The sequence below is a fragment of the Epinephelus lanceolatus genome, chromosome 8 (genome assembly GCF_041903045.1).
Source record: "Epinephelus lanceolatus isolate andai-2023 chromosome 8, ASM4190304v1, whole genome shotgun sequence".
NCBI classification, from domain to species: domain Eukaryota; kingdom Metazoa; phylum Chordata; class Actinopteri; order Perciformes; family Serranidae; genus Epinephelus; species Epinephelus lanceolatus.
The window spans coordinates 13815185-13835473 of NC_135741.1; the positions used below are offsets into that span (position 1 = coordinate 13815185).

At 40.8% G+C, this 20289-nt stretch overlaps 1 protein-coding gene across 2 annotated transcripts in view; it reads left to right on the forward strand.

Moving 5' to 3' along the window:
• Nucleotides 1–2953: 2953 nt before the first annotated feature.
• pacsin1a (protein kinase C and casein kinase substrate in neurons 1a) overlaps nucleotides 2954–20289 on the forward strand; it is a 57484-nt gene continuing 40148 nt past the window's right edge. Inside the window, exons 1-2 of one of the 2 annotated variants that reach the window (XM_033629672.2) lie at nucleotides 2954–3102; nucleotides 13022–13093. The gene's annotated coding sequence lies outside the window, so the exon portion shown is untranslated. The other variant, XM_033629673.2, reaches the window with a different exon arrangement.

Here is a 20289-nt window from a genome sequence, read left to right on the forward strand (position 1 = left end):
TCATTATACCATTAGCATAAAGTTATCACCCCTCAGAGTCAGACCGAAACATCCAGCTAATCTTCTTTGAGACATTTGCTCCTCCAGCAGCCACATCTCCCCGAAACAAACACCTCCTCTCTTCACCCTGTTTGTGTGAGATGTTGAGTGGCTTTGGCAGGGCGCTTTGCTCCGCTGAGAGTTGAAAGAACCAGCGCCACAAAAAACAAGAATATTCTCTCCCCTGATTTAACAGAGATGTTTGCTGATGCCTGACTTCACTGTTTTTTATTTCATGTCTCTTTGTAGGAAACTAGATAATTAGCACTCTGTCAGGCTACAGGCAGATGAAACTTTAAAAGGGTTATCATCACGTGAATCCATAAAGAGTGAGGGCAGATGTTGTGTCTCGTGGTTTGTCCATTAATACAGAGTGCACTAAAAAGGGAAGAGTAAAATGGAAAGAGCTGCACTATGAGTGTCTGGTGGTTAAAGATGACCTCAGAAACATGTTGTCATGTCTTTACAGGATGTTTTGAGCCAATAGAGAGAAAAAATAAATCGGCATGATTAATGTTTTGCTCAAAATTAGATGTTATTTATGTTTTATTGAACTTTTTGCTTTTTTCTAACATAAACTTTGTCACCAAGTGTTGATAAAGCAAATATATGTACAAACACAAGACGGAAAAAAATACAATAACTAGATAATATAAAAGTGTATTCATAACAATGCATAAGTAATACGATCATTATACTTTGTTTTTCCACTGTTATACTGGTCTAAATAAAGTCTCTGGCTCCACAGTGAGATGTCATTTGTGGGTCACTGGGAACATACAACCTTGGGCAGATGCGTAGTCCGCTTAATGTTTTTTTCATATGTTCATGAACCTCAATTCAATAGATCTGAATCATGGGACATTCCCAGAGTAGGTGAAGAAGCGTCTCTTCAGAACTGCAGCACTTGAGACAGTTTAGTCCAGTCAGTCTAACTCAAAAATGGGCCCAGCTGAGGAGGAATAGTGGAACTTTATTTTTTTCAAGGTCAAAAGCAAACTTTCAGCGTTCTACAGTAACATAGTCTGGGTGAAATGTTAATATTGGAGGGTCTATGTGCACCTATCCAGCATATTTGGTGTCTTTTCTTAAGTTTTTGGGGTCAATTTTTTTAATAAAACACTTTCTAAGAGGATGTATTGTACCTGTGTTTGGGGTCCACTTACAGTTTGTACCACACTGCTCCTATGGATGTATCCTCATCTAAACTGGAGATAAGTTATTCTGTGTATATTTAATATCTATACGTCTTCATTTGGTGTAAGTTAGAGAGTTATGTAGGGGACTGTAGTGCAGGGGAGGTGAAGGTTTGGGTTGACGTGGAGATACAGAGTGTATGAGCTGACTGGTTCTGTTAACAGCTCTTCAACTCTGTTCTATTCAACTATTCTATCAGCATCGTTACTCTTTCTGTCAACATCTTGTTTCTTTCATTCACTTAAATCAATTTATTTAAATTGCCTTGACTGCAAACACCCGGTCACCTTTAGTTTAGAGCCGGGACTGAGGAACAGCCAACAGAGCCCTGTCTGAGGATCTGAGGCTGCGACCTGGCTCATAGGGGAGAAGCATCTTAGCAGTGCTGGGGGTGAAGTCAGGAAGCACTTTCAAACCGATCAATATGTCTCAGACAAACGGTATAATGGCACAATATTAATTTAGGGAGACCCATGCCCATCTTTCTGGTTGGCATTTGAAGCTTTTCTAACTTTATCCGCTGACGTTTACCGCTCCACAAGAACATTTTGCAACTATAGTCGAACCTTTTAAAGCAAGAGGATGACACTGAAGCTAATGATTCAGCTTTGGAATACAGTTCATCGTCAGGACATTGACTTTCCCCCACAGTGATAAACGTAACGGTGACCACCTTTCTGTATCTAATGATTTTTTTTTTCTTTTCAATAATTTATCTGTTTAAGAAAATGAATACCAAGATATTTATGCCTTCAGTAGGCTACTGAAACAACCCTGCCTGAAGGAATTTGTGGGCTCAAAATTAGATTTTATTTACGTTATAAAAAGAGGACTGTGATGCAACAATTAGACAAAGGATTAAAAAGCTTTGCAGATTCATAAACACCATTTTGTGATTTTTTTTGATTCTCACATTGATGAACCAAGCTAACACCATTTATCATGTGTTTTAGCACGCTAACAAGCTCAGCAAATCTGACCCTGCGTCTCCCAACTATCAATCAATCATCCAAAAAAAGTGATAAAATCCAGAGCTTTCCATCCTCCTCTTTGACCTCACGTCTCATTAAGGTGTCAGCTATTATCTTAGGGCTTGCTTAGTCACCACTCAGTTAACAGTGGTTCTGGCCCTTTGAGTATATGCAACTCTGTCACTGAGGGAGCACTCTGGTGCAGACAGAAGATCTCTGCACAGCTGTGTAAACCAGCAGGTGAACAGACCTTCCTTTATGTCTTTGAGGACAGAGGATGGAGATTCAGCAGGCCTGTTAAGACAGCTAAAGGACAAAAACACTCAGCCTCCCTCCCCCTGCAGTGATGTGCAATGTGGGCGTGATTGACAAGAAAGGGGGCGACGCCTCCTCCTGCCATCTGCTCTCCTTATTGGCTGGGAAGTGGAAGTCACATTCGGGGCTCTCCCCATCATTCAAACAGCCATGGTATTTTAGAAATTGAATTTATCTGTAATGAATAAATATTTCTCTTAAACTCAAATGTGATTCACATAAAACTGAAGCTCACCTGCACCTGCAGATGTGTTGACACCTCTCTAAGCTCCCTTAAGCTCATGTGAATGTTGGGAGGGCAATTTGAACACCTTCTTGTCCGAGTTGCATTCGCTGCACTCGCTTTCCCTCTGCAGCCTATTTCTGTCGTCCATTGAAAAGGAAATCGCTGGGCCATCCCCCCGACGCGCGCCTGTGCCGTGGAGCTCCCCCTTGCTGCGTGCATCGTGATCTAGTGGATGCAGAGTCTTGCAGAGAGAACGCAGGGTCACCTTCTGTCACTGCAAGGGGAAATACTGAATAAATTGCAGCACAGGCTGTCAGGTAGTAGTGCACCTCAGCGGCAGCAGCAGCATCTCTGGTAAGTCAGTCACTCAGTGTGTGTGAGTGTGTGAGTGTGTGTGTGCGCGCTCCGTGTCGATGCCACATTGCTGCACAAGAAGAGAAGCTGAGCATCCTTTTAGCAAAGGGCGACGCGGGGATAAAGGAATCTCGCATCATTTCCCATCGTTTGGATAATGCCTCATCTCGTCTCTGCTGCGATACCAAACAAGTACTGCAGATTTATTTGCAATGCTATAGCTGCTGTGGCAATTGTGAATTATGCATGCGTCATTTTAAATGGTGTGCATACGCCAAGGGTGACAAGGACCGTCTTGCATCATCTTGGATTACTATTGCATGCTTTGCTCGCCAGCTGAGCTACATTCATGAGTCGTTCGGTTCGGTTTATGCAGCCTTTGACATAAGATGATGCAGGGTGCTTTTACTATGCAGCTTTTTGTTTTGCCCTTCGATTTGGCCAATGAGAAAATTTGACCTCAAAGTGAAATAGCAGTGCTGCTTGTTTATCTGCTCCTGATATGCTCTACAGAAGGATGAGCATGTCTGTATGATATCAAAGCCGTGTAGTAGAAGGAGATGGTGGTCAAGGCTGGGGAAGGATTGCCATTTTATGTTCCTCTCCATGCGTCAAATGGGTAAACAAGACCAGGAGCGTGAACTGCGTCGATTAAATATGTCGTAATCAGCTGTGCTTTATGTTTCTGGTTTGGTTTAATGGGTGCAAATACACGCTAGGACTCAGGAATCGCCCTGTTCTCTGTGTGAGGATTTCTCGGTGAAATGGACGCGAATGTTAATGAGTGAGAGCACTCCGCTCTGACGTTATGTAATTGGTTGTCACAGCACAGTGAGGAGCCATCTCTAGCGTCATTGTGTGTTTTTTCCCCCTCTTCCTCCTCTCTGACAAACCAGCAGAGGAGGAGCATCCTGTTTTCTACATGGGATTAGGTGCATGTGGTCGTTTTAATCATTCATCAAATCTGCTCCCGAGCTGAAATGCATCCAGGCTTACAGCTGACTAAAAGTCTCTCACGGCCACGTTCATGCGCTCAGCTGCAGGAGATGGTGTTGTGATGCTGCTGTGTGTGGTTCATGTGACGCTACAGCTACTATCCACAGACATTGCGTGTCTGTTGTGTGTTTTTTGTATGTGTAGCCTGAGATGGTGACGTAGCAGATGAGTGGCAGGTGGCTCGTGCCCGCCTCAGCTTGTTTTGGAGCTGTCCGCGGTGCTGAATTCACTGTTTGCTGGAGTGCGTGTCTGTCAGCAGCCAAGGTGCCCCAAAGAGAGCCTGCAGAGGAGAGATGATGATACTGTCAGGGGGGTAATCCAATTGTGTTGCGGACAGAGGAGTCAAAGAGTAGCTGCTATTTATTAGCAGACTGCTCACTCCTCACGGTGGAGACGAGTTAAAAGCAGTGCATCACCAGGAAGTGCCTGGGATTTTAGCAAAGGCAGAATATTTGACAGCTCTATCTATCTGTCTGTCTGTCTGTCTGTCTGTCTGTAGCAGCCTGTATGTACAGTGGCCTTTAGGGTCAAAACATGACATATCAGAAAACACAATGTTTCAGAAAACACAAGGACATTTTAGAAAACAACCACATTTCCCAAAACAAAATACTGCAATATTACATTTTTTTCAAATGTCATGTTGTAGTGTTTTCAGCAATGTCAGTGTGTTTTGACCCTCAAGGCCACCGTATTTATGGCTTGTGACCTCTTAAAATGAAGCAATATGTGGTTGTTATCATAAATCACACACAAGTTATGGCATTTGTGCAAAGGCAGAATATTTGACACGTCTGTCTGTCTGTCTGTCTGTCTGTAGCTGTGGTACCTAGCCTGTATGTACGGCAGCCTTGAGGGTCAAACCATGACATATCAGAAAGCATAACGTTTCAGAAAACAGAAAGACTTTTTTGAAAACAACCACATTTCCTGAAACAAAACAAAAAAAATACTGCAATGTTTCATTTTTTTCGAATGTCGTGTTTTGTGAAATGTTGTCCACAATGTCAATGTGTTTTGACCCTCAGGGCCACCGTATTTATGGCTTTTAAAATGGCTCCTTAAATGAAGCAATATGTGGTTGTTACCACAAATCACACACAAGTTATGGCCTTTGTGTAAAGGCAGACTATTTGACACATCTGTCTGTCTGTCTGTAGCAGTGGTACCCAGCCTGTATGTACAGTGGCCTTGAGGGTCAAAACACGACATATCAGAAAACACAACCACATTTTAGAAAACAGCTACATTTCACTAAACAAAATGACGTTCACAAAACACTACAATGTTGCATGTTTTGTGACATGTTGTGTTTTCTAAAATGTCATTGTGTTTTGACCTTCAGGGCCACCGTATTTATGGCTTTTGACCTCTTAAAACAAAGCAATATGTGGTTGTGTCCACAAATCACACAAAAGTTACGGCCTTTGTGTTTTCTTTTGAAGGGTTCTTACCACCTGAAGAGTTAAAAAATATTTAGTAAATCACCTGAGGAATAATGGCAAAAAAATAGGAAAGTCAGAGAAAATGTAAAATAATGGCATAAATGGTGTTTTAAAGACTAAAAATATAGTAAAGTGATGTAAATTTATCAACGTACCAAACTTTTTATTTGTTTTAATGCTTGCCTTAACCCACTTACTCATTATATCCACATTGTTGATGATTATTAATCTAAAACAGAGGTGTCAAACTCATTTTTAGTTCAGTGGCCATACATACAGCCCAATTTGATCTCAGATGGTACCATCAGCTCCAATATTTTCTCTTTTTCATGTAAAGAATTACAAGTACATTCTGTAGACGTTCATCCTTTTACAAAACAGATGAACTGAGATGTCTTAAGAAAATTAAGTGCAGTTACAACAGTGTGTCAGTTTTTCCACATTTTCACTGTCATCACATGTGCATTTATCCACACATTTCCTGATACAGTATAATACAGATTCTTTTGAACTGAAGCTGCTGATTGACAGTGTTCAATATGTTTATACACAGTCACAGTCAATATTCATTGTTGTATCAGTGAACTGTATCCCGGTCAGGGTGGAAAAGCCTCTGAAGCAGAACTTTACAATGAAGTAGGCAACATATTTTTGAACTTGCTCCTGAAACATGGCACCTCTTAGTCCAGTCATCTAATGGGCTGGATTGGACCCTTTGGTGGGCCAGTTTTTGACACCCCTCATCTAAAATCTCATTGTGTTGAATATTTTCTTGGGAAAAAAATGGTCAGAAATATTGTTATGTTTGATTTTGTCCCCCAGTCCTAGCGTTAAGGAAGTGCTTTTGAGGACATTGAAATATATCGAGATATAGCCTAAAAATATTGTGAAATAATTTTCAGGACATACCGCCCAGCCCTACGGTGCCTTGAGGGTCAAATGACAACATAACAGAAGACATAACATTTCACAAAACCAAACATCATTTCACAAAACACTACAATATTGCATTTTTTAAATGTTGTGTTTTGGAAATGTGGATTTTTCTGAAATGTTATCGTGTTTTTTGAAATGTCATCGTGTTTTGACCCTCAGGGCCACCGTATTTATGGCTTTTGACCTCTTAAAATGAAGCAATATGTGGTTGTGACCACAAATCACACAAGTTTTGGTCTCTGTGTTTTCTTTTGAAGGGTTCTTATTTACCACCTGAAGAAATAAAAAATATTTAGTATTTCACATGAGGAGTAACAGCAAAAAAAACAAAACGGAAAGTCAGAGAAAATTGAGCATAATTTTGTGCAACATGTTTTATTATCTTTATTATCCCTTTAATCATCACGTGGCCCTTCAGATTTCCCCACAGGTTGGGAGCCACTGATCTGTAGCGGCCTTTTTAGGCCTACATTTGGGCCTAGTAGGTAAAGCCAAGTATCGGACGTCAGCACCTGTTTGGTACAGACCGAAATATGTCAGTTACCAAAAGCTTGCATTGATGTCTGGGCACATTTATGATCGTGTTTACTTATTTTTTGATCAGATAGTTTCAAAAAAGAAGCCAATTTTATACAGTTTTATTTGGGTAAAGGCACTGAACAGCTGCTTGAGTTTATTCAAGATGTCAGAAGTTGCCGTCTTTTTAGAAAATATGTTGAAAAATATATCTCCAGCTTTCAAAGGAGGTATTGGAAAATGTTTTGGTATCAATACTGAAACTCAAACTATCAAATATTCAGCTGGTAAGCCTCACATGCCCTGTAACCAACTGTATTTCTCTATTTATACACAGTTGTTTGTGTCTGTGTGTCTCCACTGCTCGGCTGTGTCCTTGACAGACATAGAGCTGTTAATTTATTTTCTAAAGCCACAAGTGTGTCCTCTCTAACTTCATGTAGTGCTCTCTCGTTGTGTCTGCCGTGTGCCGTTCATTTTGTGTCGCCACGCTTGACTTGTTTTTGTTTTCGATTACAGCGAGGCAGCATCTTCCTGCTCAGGAGGCTTGTTGTCAGAATTTAATTACGATTTGCTCTCAGGAAACCGCTGGCTTGATCTGTGGTTATCTTTAACCTTTAATAGAAAACAGTAGTTGTGACATTAATGTAATCTATTAAAGGTGGCGCAGTGATCGTGCAGAGCAGGCTGAAGCCAGGGAGTGGAAATGTAATAGTTTGGGGCAGTTTTGCTAAATGGTTTTAGGTAGTTTTTAATCTGACTTCACTTTGGTTTCTTTTTGGCCGTGTCCATAATAACTGACAAAGGATTAACAGGAGCGTGGGATTTGTGGGAGGCACTGCAGTTCAAGCTATTGTCATTTGTTTGTTTGTTCTGTTTAGTGTCACATAGCTAAAATAGGTGCTGTACTTCTCACAAGTGAGGGTTGTTTCATGCCAGTTAAAACCATAATTATTTTTTCTTCACACATAACAGTAATTTTCTTTTACAGCTTAAATTTCCCTTCTCTTCATCTCTTCTCTTATGTTTCATTACAACGCATTAAGACAATGTGAGGGCTAAAAGAGAAGCTGGTGCAGAATACTGATACGTGCAAATCACTTTCTAGATTTTAAATCCACGTTTAATCCAAAATAGGTTTCCCTTACATCTGATTCTTGCTGCATCTCTCTCCGTATATCTCACATGGCAGGTCTGAGGTGTTTCCTCATGTCGGTGACCTTTGTGTTGCCGTGTTACATTGTCAGTCCTTGGTGTTTGTGGGTGGTCCTGAGACGCCATGTGTGAGGCAGAGAGGACAATGTGTGAAATAGCGGGGCGTGTTTTTCATGTGTTGTGTTGATGAAAGGGTTAAAGGCTGGTGTTCCTCCTTGAAAAGGGGCGATAGTGGTGTCTGACAAGGTGTGAAAAAAGAGGCAATGTAAGAACAGAGAGTCTGAAGGGCAGCTGGAGTGTCTCATTTCTCTGAGTGCACAGGAGAATGCATGCAGGCGAGGGCTCTATCCTTGGTGGAAGATTTATGACATTGGAGGTGATCAAAAGCAGCCACGGCGCCTTTCACACCACTAAAAGAATTTTTCTGTTGGAGAATCTGTTTGATTTTACGCTAAATGCTACAGAGATAAACAGAAGTAAGACGCTTTTAATATTCTAGCTATTTTGTGAAATACTATCAAAAGGATGAGATGTTAATTTCAACTCTAAGTAGGGGCATACCAGCAGATAATGTTTCTCTTGTAGAACAGTATGAATGAGGTTCCTGCTACACCAACATGTCAGTGTCTGCCTCCTCATCATGTAGCTGTGGCTCAACCTGAGGCAGAGCACTGACTCAGTGTGTGTCATGATCTTTTTGGGCCATTCAAAATGGAGCCCCAGCGCTCCAGTCAAGGGGGATGAATGTGCTATAGTTTGGATCGATACTTGTGTGGTTGAACATCAGTGGGGTTTTGTTGATGCTTTGTTTGTTGACAGTTGCGTGTACCTGTGAATTCGGCAGTTCCAGGTCATTGCTGTGAACACTAGAGGGTGTCAGATGGTATAATGTTGCCTTCTGGCCTGGAGAGTGAAGCAGGTCATCATGGTATGTGAAGACGATTTTCTGGGACTGAAATTCTTGATCAGAAACCAGAAAATTATTTAACTGTTTCATTGTTTGGTCCATAAAGAGTCAAATTTGCTTATATTGTGTTAGCAGGGCTCAACACTAACTTTTAAAAGTGGTTGCCAGGTTGGCAACAAGGCATCAGCTTTTAGTTACTGAATTTCAAAATATAGTTGCCTTGCTAGTGATAGATATAAAGCAAGAAAGATGTCACAAGGCACTGGGATAAAGAAACACCACCAACGAAGGACCAGTGGCTAACAATAGTGGAAGAAATCTTTTTAATGGAGAAATTGACACACATACTAAGACAACAAAAAGCACAGCTAGAAAGACAATGGGTGAAATAGACTCTATACAAGACTCAAAAAGACGACACTGGACTAGAATAACAATCAATAGATACACTAATCCTTAAGGCTGTAAAAATGTGTTTACCCAAGCAGTTCTGTTTCACTGGCTCTAATTATTTTTCATTTATTTTATTATTTTATTATGCTGTTGTAACTGACATGTCTGCGTCACAAAAATTGTTTCAATAGAAACGTTGAATTATTAAGATACATATGCAGTTATACGAACTTAATGAACTTGATGCATAACTTTGATAGACTGTAAAAATAGTGGACATAGCCACTATGACGTCACCCATTGGTTTGTGGACTCCTGTTTTGAAGCCTTGAGTCTTTTAGCTGTTGCCATCTTGGATTTTTAAACGAGAAGTGACCTTATATAAGAAGAGAGGGGTGGATCTGACTCATAGGCTGTGGTGACATCTCAGGTCGTCTGTTTATTTCGGCTGTAAAGTTGGGCATTTTAACATGAAGGTCAAAGGGAATTGACTCACTTCTGGAGCAAGCCAAAAGTGGCCATTAAAAGAACGGCACTTCGGCTTTGGCTTCATTTTTCAGCTCCTGAGGTTGCCGCTTGTCCACTTAGTGAGGTTTACGTTGTTCATGCTTTGCAGTGTAGTTTTCTGTCCAGCTTAAAGATGCCAGGATGCCTCTCAAGATTTACAGATTTCCTTTTCATTCGTTTATGTTCATCTGGTTCTTTGTCACTTGAATCACTTCGCACCTTCGTGTCATATGTTGACGGGTTAGTTAAATGTTTCACCCCACAGTTAAACAACTACATTTGCTTCACCACTCTCTCTAAGAACAGATGCTTGTGCTCACAGGAGTAAACCATAGATTGTTTAAAAAATGGATGTAGCTACCGTGACGTCACGTATTTGTTTGTGGACTCCCGATTTGAAGCCTCGAATTTGGCATTTCAGGCATCGTCATCTTGGTTTTTTGGAGGCAGAAGCAACCATATTTAGACGAAAGGGGAGGAGCTGTGGAGGAGAGAGGGGTCAATCTGACTCATAGACTGTGGAAACACCTCACGGACAGCCTGTCACTCAAAGCGGATCTTCCTTAATTATGTGTAACTTAAAGCCTGTTGTTAATGTTAAAAAATGTGGTTTCCATTGGCAGCCTGGCAACTGTTACTTTTGACCCCTGGTTATTGTACATGATGGAAAAAATAAACAGATGTTCACATATAAGAGACTAAAACCAGACTGACAGTTTTTCTTAAAGAGCCAAAAAACCTGATATATTTTGATGTATGGGGTAATTTTCTGGTGTCTAATCAAGTAGGTGTCTCACCTCTATCAGAAACTGCAGCCAGCAGTGAAGTAGATGATGATTTCTTCATGAGGAGACTGCTGATCTCTGTATCTTTCAGACTGAACAGTCAGAGGAAAAACACCAGTGACACAAAGTGACCATGACTCAGCATTTTGACATGAATTAGTGCCAGAGTGTGTTGGATGTGGTCGTTCATGGTGCCCACATCTCAGGTTGCTTGATTCGATGGGTGGGCTGCTTCATCACCGGTTTTTGCCTGAAATTCAGTCCATCCATCTGTTATCGAAACTGCTTATGCTGGTCATAAGGTGCAGCAGGAGCATATTCCCACACACACACACACACACACACACACACGCAGAGCTGATGTACACCCTGCACATGGGGGACTTGTGCAAAGACAAATGCAGAAAAGAGAATAACTCGTGTCAGTCACTTTCAAAGACAGATCAAGCTGAATCTAAATCATCATTCACTCATCAACATTCTTCACTGAATGCCCACGTAGGAAAGACCAGACAAGATGGCCGTGTGATGAAACATGAGCATGATGTTGAAGCTGGAACTGCAGCTAGAGTTTGTTTTGTTACTGATTCATTTGACGACTACTGATTGGATTTAAATGTGAAGAGCAGTTTCCCAGATCATGAAGAGACACCTTCAAACTGCTGGGGATAGAGCGGTGCAGGACTGAATCCTTTTACGTGTGTTAAATAAGGCGATTGCTAAGTGGCTAAATGAGACCACAGAACTTCATCACACTGAACGCAGCTTCACAGCCTCGTTGTGGTCACGTTGAATACATGTAACCGTGGGGTAGTTTGTATATAGACTAACATTAGAATTTAACTTCTGGCGATTGCATTCAGGCTAAAAGAATCATAAAAGTTGTTCCTACAGCCATAATGAGAATTATGTGTTGAATTTTGTGCTCTTTATGCATAGCGTTAAAATATAGTACGTGCTTGTGACAGTGAAAAGGTTACATTTTTTAACTGAATGCTGATATTACATATGCATGACATAATTTGCTCAATTTGCTCACAATTTATTTGGCTAATACCCATATTGATATATCCACTTTTTCCCCACCTAATTTTAGTGATCATTAAGTTTCTCCTGTAGTGAAATGAACATCATATAATGCACGCATACTCTCATCATGATGGCCCACCAGCAGATGGAGACATGAAATAAAATGCTTTTCAATGTATGTAATATTCATTTATTGTGCAAATTAAGAAAAAGCCAACACACTCTCACTCCAACCTTGTCACATATTGATGTTTGGTCATGGACTTTTCACGTCCAGATATGACGTGCAAGGTACCCGAGTGCGTTGGTTGTTGAGGTTCTGGGACACCGTGTCGTTCTGCCTGTTACATGCATTATCTTCTTTCAAAATACGCTTCCTTTGTCATGGGAAATTTAAAGTTTACGTACGGTCTCTTTCAAAATAAAGGCACCACGTCAGTACAACACCACGAATAGATGTTTTTTTTCCTTCAACAATGAGAACACCTGGTTAGGTTCAGGAAAAACGTGTGCAGTGACAGTGTTGCTCAGGCAGTTGAGCGCACCTGCCGCATGTCTGTATTGAAAACAATGAGTTTGAGGGTGTGTACAGCCCCTATCACAGCACCCTGTCATGTATCATTCGACGTCAAAGAACGGCTTTAATCTTTGGTTTTTTGTTAACGACTTCGGAGTGAGACCGGGTTGGGAAAAGCATGTAGGGTGATTCTGATTAATCATTTTAAAGCCGATATTGGCTGATACCGATGACGTGCCAGTATTGTCATGCAACCCTAGTGTGATACATTGTCTGCTGATGCATATTGTTAATAGAATCATTACAGAATTCACACCAAAATAATCATCCTTTTTATCCATGCAGACCACACAGTACGTGTTTGAACAGCTAACTTCACAACTTTCTCATTTTAACTGGTTTACAATTCTGCCAACTTTGAATTATGTACAACAGCTGGTTTATTAGTGCACAACTCTTGAGTCACAGAGGACGCTGGTATTATTAAATCTTTTCCCTCCCACAGTGTCAGAGTTTATTCATCTCCGCTTGATTGTGACAGTTCAAAAGGAAACTCAACTAACCTCTTAATATCTTCGCCTCTGTTAATATAATTGCTGTTTTGACACTTTGTCTCAAATGTGTTGGGCTGATTTCCATTCCCATTAGTCGGAGCAGTTTAGCAGCACTTAAACTTACTGTTACTCGATGCTCAAAAGGGCTGACCCCAACTTCTCATGTTTTATTTCCACAGGTGATCTCCTGCAGGGGACCAACAGCTCTCTCCAAGGTTTATGGAAACCTGACCTCCCATTTGGCGGAGAAGGTGAGTTGTACCTGCTTGTGTCTGTTTTCCAAAATCTTCCTGTTTCCTTGATCCTCACATAGTCTCACAGGTAGTCCAGAAGAACCAAGTGATTTTTAAAGAACTTTCTGTATAATGTATAACGCTAAAACACACCACTTGAGGTAATTAATAGCTCTTTGTCAGTGGTGTTAATATTTCATGAAGGCGTTCCAGTGTGTCACTTAGCTAACTGGAGGTCATTTTTTGTTTCTTATAACAACCTTACACCAAATGATTTTTCAAGCAATTAAACATGCAGACTAATTTCATATATCATAATAAAATAATGAGTTTTACCTCAGGTTTGGAGCACGCCGGTGATCTCAATCGTTTGGTTTCAGGTGGTCATAAAAGTCAGTACGAGCTGCCTTATATTGGTCTTTTTCTCGTCTCGTTCTGATGAAATCAAATGTGTTTGATATTCTAATAAGTTTTTAGTCCTGGCCCATGCAAACAGTGAAGTTCAATAATGTGAATATTATCAACAACTAACAGGTGCACCCTCTCTCCAACTTCAAACGGCGACAACAAGGGTATACAGTAAAGATGGAGGGGACTCAGGGGAGATGCAAGAACGTGAACAAGTCTTGGTTCTCTTGTACTGTCAAAGATAAGGAAAACGCTGGTGGGCTTGTGGAGTGACTAAGAGTTTGTGTTTAATCTCACGTTTATCTGATCCACCAACCAGAACTTTTTTTAGTGAGGAGTCTTAGTTTTTTAAACAGTTTGCCTCTTATTCCACTGGCCTTCTCCCACTAAAATAGTGCAGCCAACCAACAGAGGCCTGGCTGCGAGTTGAGATGCCAAAATTCAAAATGTCATGTTTGCAATCAAAATACAGTTTGTCTTTATAGATTATATTGATTCTGAATTGAGAAGAATACTGGCAATACTTGATGCCTTCTATCTTTTTTGCGGACAAGTAAGGGTACTTTCACCCCTGCCCTGTTTGGTTTGGTTCGATCTAGCTCGAGTTTGTTTGCCCCCTAAGTGAGGTTCGTTTTGGCAGGTGTGAACACATTCGGGTGCAACCTTCTTGAAGAGGTGGTCTCAGTCCGGTTGTAAACTAACTCTGGTGCGGTTCGTTTGTGGTGAGAACGTGTTCCGACCTCGATCCGAACCAACTGCAGTCACATGACACATTGTTTGGGTTCAACATGAGCATGTTACAGTCCTGGAGGATTATTAATGTGCACCTCCTCCTGTACTGCCTTAATATGCACATTCAGCACATCCAATGCATCAAAACATTGTTTTCTAGTTGGAGCCGTGCCTTGTTTTCAAACTGTATGGTTTGACTAAAATGAACAATGACAGCAATATAGTCCACGATGAGCAGCGCTAAAATCAACCTGCGTAGTTGTCCCTCCATTGTGACATTAGAAAGTGTCACATTTATCTTGCAAGTGTACTCTTCTTCAACGTTTTGTTTACTTCTTGGATTTTTCCCACATGGAAATTCTGACCAATCAAGAGCGCCTTTCTCACACAAGGTATTTGATCTGGTCCGCTTGAACATGCTGCTGTGAGAACACGAACCAACTCTAGACAATTATGCAACTTTGTGACAAAATTAGTCCCTGATTCAGACCAAAGCAAGACAACTCTATGTCTCTAAGCACCCTTAGAAACTATTAATGAGTCATGTTTCATAAAGGGAGTTTGGCGTAATGTTTTTCCACTAGGAGCAGGATCGGAAATAATTCATGAGTCCCTTGCGGTCCATTTAGAAAGGACCTCAGACCCACTTTTGGACTGCGATCCACCAGTTGGGAACCACTGATCTAGATATAGTCTTGCGAATAGTGAGCCTGTAAAATCCCCAGTCTTTGCAAAATCATATAGTGTGTGACTGTAAACTCACCTTGTCTTTAGATGTGAAGAGGATGTCAGACTTTCCAAAGTTTTCTCGTGTATTCTAGGAATTTATATTTAGACTGTTGTATTGAATTGTCCTACTCTGTGCATGAGCGTGCTCTGCATGATTAACATGACATATAGGATTACAGCACTACTGTCGGGTTGCATTTCAGCTCTCTCGTGATCGTATCCACTGATCTGTATTCTCTGCGGGTTTCTGTAACATTTAAACTCTCTTAATAATTGACGTAACTTTTGCTTTTAGAGGCGGTTATCTCAGAATTGTATTACCTCCCTGAGAGCAGCTCTCGTTGTCTCACTGGAGAGAATATCTCAGGAGTGATTATTGATTTCCCGGTTTGATATCTTTGTTTTGGGTGCATTATGGCAGCAGAGCCTCGCTGCAGCAGGAAGGTTTAGCAGCTGTTTGATAAGCACAGCCTGTTGTTTGTATATGCAAGACGGCTCATCAGAACATGATGGCCCAGTTCAGTGAGGCTTCTCCAGGGATCCTGTGCAGTTTGGACTGCGAGAGGAAGCTGGGTCAGAAGAATAATACGGTCTGAGTGTTGGTAAACAAAGTATGCTCCAAGGTTGAGTGGGAACTTAAGAGCCCAGAAAGAAAATATTCTCACCAGCAGCAATATTAAACCTGTTAGTCTTGTCCAGACAATATTTCTACTCTGTCTACCCTCTGGCCTCTGAAACTACATCACCGTTTGTCCACAAATACACTGTTGAGTTTTTCATTTGCAGAAATGTCTCATCAGATCAGGGAATTCTAAATATTCAGTAATCTTATTTTGAGATATTTGATTAAGGACAAGATGTACCAGTTTGATTCCACATTTCATAATAACCAACATGGCATTTTTTAATAATAAAAAAAAGATATCATCTAATCTAATAAAGTCTTAATTTAGAACAAGTTAAAGCTGTACCGAATGTCTTCTCACCGTAATAGTGTTAGAGCCACAGTAGTCTTTTTTATAGTGGTTATATAAATGAAATTTATGGTGACGTTAGATTGCTGCCACACTGCACAGTTAATACAGGTGCAGAGAGCAAACCGTTTTTGTTCGTAGTAAAAATGTTGTTTTTAAAAGGCTAAATGCCAATAAAAAGGGATTAAATCTACAGCTGGCATGAAACCAGATTTGTACTACACACATATCGTGGCCAAAAGAGCTCCCAAATAACAATGTTATTGTGAATTTTTTTTGGCAAATGAATGACACTCAAAATACAAGTGTAGGGAGGTGGGGAGAGAGTCTGTAACCAAACCTTTAAAGGATTTACAGAAAGAGCAGTTTCACTTGAAGGATGAAATATTGAAATGGTAACCAGGTGGTGGGAAGAGAGATGAGGGGAAAACAGGAAGAAACAGAAATAATTTAAGAGGTGCTGGATACTTATACGATATTATCATATGTGCATTTGTAACATGATGTCAATATTTCATTTTATATATCATGGTTTTCTCTGCCCCCTCTGGGTAGGGAGAGTTACTGCATTCAAGTTCAAGTATCTCGGGGTCTTGCTCTTGAGTGAGGGTAGAATGGAGCGTGAGATGGATCGGCGGTTTCACTACACCATCAGGGTGAAGACGGAGATGTGCCGAAAGGCAAAGCTTTCTATTTACTGGTCCATGTACACCTAGCACGATCACCTATGGTCATGAGCTTTGGGTAGTGACAGAAACAATGAGATTGCAGATACAAATGAATTTCCTCCGTGGGGTGGCTGAGCTCAGCCTTAGAGATAGGGTAAGGAGTTCAGAGTAGAGCCGCTGCTTCTTCGTGTCAAAATGCGTCAGTTGAGGTAGTTCAGGCATCTGATCAGGATGCCTTTTGGGCGCCTCCTGTTAGATGTGTTCTTGGCACGTCCAACTCGTAGGAGGCCCCAGGGCAGACCCAGAACACGCTGGAGAGATGATATATCACATCTGGCCTGGGAACGCCTCGGGTCCCCCAAGGGGAGCGGGAAAGCATTGATAGTGAGACGGACTACTGGGGTGCTTTGCTTGGCCTGCTGCCCCCCTGTCCCAGCCCCGGATAAGTGGATGAAAATGAATGGTTGTCATCAATACTGGTATATCAGGACACTCCTACCTGAAGTTCCATTATACTGTTTCATTAGATGAAAACAAATGATGATAACATCTATCTTTGTTCAATAAATCTTGACTTTTAGTTATTGGAAATTGAGTGAGTTATTGAAAATCTAATGCAACAGATAGTCTAATACTAATAATATTAGTGTAGCTTAATATTTATCTGCAACTGTGCAAACATATCAGGTTTAATGCAATTTTGAAAATGCAAAAAAAAAAAAAAAAGGAAAGCTGTGCAGCACTCCAATGTTGATGTAGAATTTGATTGTCAGTGTTATGAATGAAGCTTGAAGCTTCAACCTGTTCGTTCAGCCCAGATACCAGTCTCACAAGTCACGGTTATTTTTAGGGCAAGTTGAAAGCAAGTTTTCAAGGTGATAATACATCTGTAAAACGTGCCATATTTCACAAAACAGCTGTATTGAGAGACAGGAAGTGGAATTCATGTGTTACAATCCACAGTTGTGTTTGCAGCACAGCCAGTCATTATGTTAAAAGAGCACGCAATCAAACAAAACAAACCATTTGATATCATTGATTTGTTATCTGTCAGTAGGATAGTGATATTTTAAAATTCTTAAATTCAGATTTAGAGTCGATCACTGCTTCCTCCTCGTGCCAGCTGGGGCTCGGTGGCTTGTTTATGCCTTAAGGCTGTTTAGCCAATTCTTACATGGAAACATTTACACCAGACTTATTTATTTTTCTTCCTTCTTTATTTAACAACCAGCAGCACTAGTTTGGCTCCTGATTAGGCACGTCGATCCATCACTCTCCGAGCCAAACTGGCAGTATCTGTTGTCAAGACTGCTTCAAATAAATATAACAGGTGTGTGCCAATTCCAAGTATGATATAGTCTTGAGTTTTTGCTTCCTGGTGCCAAGTTATGTCTTCATGCTGTCAGGTTGCTTGTTTTCCATGAGTTGACTGTCACCGCAAACAATTCCAGTCGTGAGTCCTGTCTTTATTTTTGCATCTCAGGTTTAATTTGAGCCTTCATTGTCACTGAGCACACAGTGGGATCAGACAGACACTTCCTAAATGGCCTCTGGGTATTATACGTTGGTATAAATAGGGATGTAAGGTGATTATAGTCTGGGCATTCAGTCGACGCATCTCTGGTCCTGTTATCATGATCACATTTCAATCAGGAGAGACAGCTGAATTAAGTGAAGATGATTGTTTATTACAGATTACATGTGCACAGATTAATAGATGATGTGATGATTAAGATTTGACTGAAAGACTCTGGTGCTGAGACGCTTCAGGGAGATTTTGTAATGGAGGGTCGTCTGCCCTGAGCAGCAGCAAGATAAGTCCCCAATGGAGTTTAGATACTGGTGGTGGCTGATGACTCTGTTGAGGCTGATGAGGCTGATGAAGCTGATGAATGGAGGGTTTTGCATGACAGCAGCGTTAACGCACTTAAGGCAGAAAGAGAATCTAGGACAGCAGGAAGGTTAATTGGCTAACAGTGAAGGTGTGTCACTGTGCTATTAATTAACTGTGATCAGGTAATAAAACAGCTGATTTCTCAGTTGACAACTCCTAACAACGACAACAAGAAATTATGAGTGAGCACATGTGTGATCAGTGAGTGGCAGATGGTATGAGAAATAAATTACCAGATGAGACAAACAGATATTCATTAGTCCTTTTGGAAATTTGTTGTGTACCCTACAGCAATGGTTCCGACTGATAGGTTGCGGTTAGAGATGCACTGATCCAGCTTTTTCAGTTTCGATCGATCCCAATGCTGTGGCTTTGAGTATCAGCCGATACCCGATACCGATCCGATACCATGGTTGACCTAAAAAGTTATATACCTTTACATGTAGAACAGAAAAGACTACAGGCATCAAGCATTGATGACTATGCCATTCTTTCCTAAGATAAAATGAAACAAGATGAAACAGATCAATACAATGAACAACATAAACAATTGTGCAACAGCAGTTGAAATAATGTGAAATACCTCCACACAGCAGATTCTCTCCTTCGCTCCATGATGTATGACGTAGCTCACGTCACAATAGATGTAAAAGGAAAGGATCGCCTCAGGTATAGGTTGCATTTTCCGATACTTGATCCATCTATTTTGATGATATCGGGGCCGATATTTGATCCAGATATCGGATCGGTGCATCCCTAGTCACGGTCCAAAAGTGGGTCATGGGATCATTCTGAATGGATCGCAAGTGACTTGTTAATGTATCAACTTTGTAAAATACACACTTTATTTTGAAGCACAGTGAATTTCTGGCACAAGCTTTTATTTCAAAGTGCCTTTATGTGCTGTAGAGTGAGTGAATAACAAGCAACTACTTAACAGAGACAGCAAACGACCTTGACGATGTGGCCAAATACAAGTATGACACTGAATATATTAAACAGTGTGGGCCTTGAACCAGTGACTGAGGAGAAATCTGGACCACTTGGGAACCACTGCCTTACAGCAGTCCTCACATACTTTTTAATGTTTGTAATATTCAGTCATTGTGCAAAATAAGAGAAAGCATGTTGGCCGATTCTGATTGTAAGGCCAATATCGGCCTTTACCAATGACGTGCTGATATTATCGTGCATCCCTAGAGATTTCTCATTAATTTTTAGCCATGCCAGCATTGTCGCTCTGTGAGTGGCAACATCAGTCTGTAGTTCATGAAATTTTGTAGATACATTCACGGCCCCCAGAGGATGAATGTTACTGACTTTGGTGATCCCCTTTTCTCCTAGCACCACCATAAGGTTGACATTTGTGTTTCTTAGTACAATTACTGTTGGGCGATTGGATTGATTATTAGGTCATACATTCATGTCCCCCTCAGGGTGAACCATGATAGCTTTGGTGATTCTCTGTCTTGTTTCTGTTGTGCCATTATGAAGTTTGCGCAATGATTTATTTGACCAAAATATCTGCAAAGGTAATGACATTCCCATCAGTCTCAGCTGTAATGTGTGTATGGTGACTATTAGCATACATCAGCATGCTAACATGCTAAACCAAGATGGTGATGGTGAACTCTTAGCTCCTTTTTTGTTGTATTGAATCTTTTTTTCATCAAAACAGTGTGAAGGCAGCTGATAGTGGAGCAGCTCCTCTTCTCTTCCCTCTCATGTACAAACAAAAACAAAAATACATTTTTATCATCAGGCATATCAAGTTTCCAACTGATTTTCATGGTCAGCATAAAAAAGATT